We start from the raw sequence: 2,060 nt of genomic DNA, 5'->3' as shown, positions 1-2,060 counted from the left end.
CAATATTTATATTTTGGTTCAAATATTTTAATTCATAAAATTATTATTATTTTTGAAAAAATATTAATTAAAAAAAAAATTATTATCATTAAAAAGTAAAATATTTAATTGACTACTTTTTAGAATTGAAAAACAAAAAGAATTTTATTTTTTTAATCGTCTTATAAACGTGAACTTGGCACAATTTTTTATAGTGGAACTGTTTTGTTCGGATTTTGTTTTCTAATGACAAAAAAATGTGTGCCAACAACACGTGGTGTTCCCAAGCGGTCACCCATCCAAGTACTAACTACGCTCAATGCTGCTTAACTTCAGTGATCGGACGAGAACTGGTGTTTTGACTCAGCATGATATGGTCGTTGACAAATATTAATAAAATATCTTTGTACTTAAATTAATTGGAAATGAATGATAATTTAAAAAAATGATAGTTTAAAAAATTAAAAAACATGCTTTTTATAGAAAACCAAACTAAAAAATAGAAAATAAATTAAAAATAAAAATAGTGTAAAAAATTTTAATAAATATAAATTAATAATAATAGTGTAAATAAGAAAAAATGTTTTTTGTTGTAACAAAAAGAATGGGGTACATGGTATCCGAACAAAAACAGTTTCACTGTAAAAAAATTTTTTCTTAATTTTAAAATTTTCAACAAATTTTTTTCAATTTTTTCAACATTATGACGGTTTCTTGGTATTTTTTTCTATTTAACTTTTTTTTGTATAGAATGAAAATTATTGTAACGAGTCTTATTTTTTTGCAAAGTGCAGATGTTATTGAGATGAGTTTTATGAACGTGGACTTGGCGCAATTTTTTACAGTGAAACTGTTTTTATTCGGATTTATTAATAACAACAATCATTTTAGTAATAATAATGATAATGATAAACATTATTATTGCTTTCATTTTTAACATCAATTTATTATTACCGATATTAATACTTTCAGTATTATAATTACTGTTATTGTTATTTTTATTATGGTTACCAATATTATTTATTGTTATTATGATATTGTTGTTAGTAAATGACGCAATATATCAAATGCATAGTCATGTTTCGTATTATCAAGAGATTAAGATTATTTGAAACCCGCTCAATTGGATGACAGTGCCACCTACAGGCAATAACCATAAGATCACAGAATGTTCACACTTTTTAATGAGAATTCCCCAGACACTGAACATCTGGTTTATCCGAAGAAAGTATAACTCATACAATGTTTGTGTGTTTAAACTGGTTATCAAATAAAATTTAATTAAAAAAATATGTTTCAAACATAAACATGGAAGGTTGTATGATAATTTGTTCTATAAAATTTTTTGTTTCATAAGATACTTTTACATTTTTAATTTCAAACGTAAACTTTTCCCGCGCAATATTAAAAATTCATAAATAAATGAATTTTTTCAGGCAAAGCTATAATCATATGAAAAGTCGTTCGTTCTTTGATTTTACAGCTCAAATTATGATAAAAAAAATTAAAGTTTTCTTTTCTCATATTAGCTGGTGGTATTAAAAAATTTTAACTGACTAATCCGCGAAAAAGCCTCCGGTTTAAATCGATAACTTAAATTATCGATGAAAATTATACATTTCTTATATATACAAAGAGAATTTTGACATTTTCTTAATAAGAAAAAATTTTAATTTAGATTTAATACTGCAATACACATTAATTCAATGAAAATAACAAACAATTATTTTAGTAATAATAATGATAATGATAAATATTATTATTGCTGTCATTTTTAACATCAATTTATTATTACCGATATTATTACTTTTAGTATTATAATTAGTATTATTGTTAAAAAGTGTTCCTATGCAGAGATATCTGAATAAAAAATTATAATAGGGACAAAATTTAAGCAGTTATATTCAACGCTGTCTGAACCGAAATAATTCTGATTCATAGAACTAAACAATTTTTGTTTGTCTGAACCGCTATTGGCTAAGAAAAAATTTCTAAGTACAGCACCTCTGTATATAATTGACTGTTCCAAGCAGAACGAGTCAATCAAGTCTGGACCTGTGGATATACGTCTGGAGTTTGAA

General features: G+C 24.4%; 1 non-coding gene across 1 annotated transcript; it reads right to left on the bottom strand.

The window, feature by feature from the left end:
* Window positions 1–241: 241 nt before the first annotated feature.
* Window positions 242–364, bottom strand: LOC141526589 (5S ribosomal RNA). The gene has a single exon (XR_012479054.1). It is a non-coding gene; the product is annotated as a 5S ribosomal RNA (ribosomal RNA).
* Between the last annotated feature and the right edge of the window lie 1,696 nt (window positions 365–2,060).

Source organism: Cotesia typhae, unplaced genomic scaffold (assembly GCF_013202065.1).
Source record: "Cotesia typhae breed Kobodo isofemale line unplaced genomic scaffold, CoteBio_Ctyphae contig_35, whole genome shotgun sequence".
NCBI lineage: Eukaryota > Metazoa > Arthropoda > Insecta > Hymenoptera > Braconidae > Cotesia > Cotesia typhae.
The sequence above is the reverse complement of the archived record's forward strand: the minus strand, read 5'-3'. Positions and strand labels throughout refer to the sequence as shown.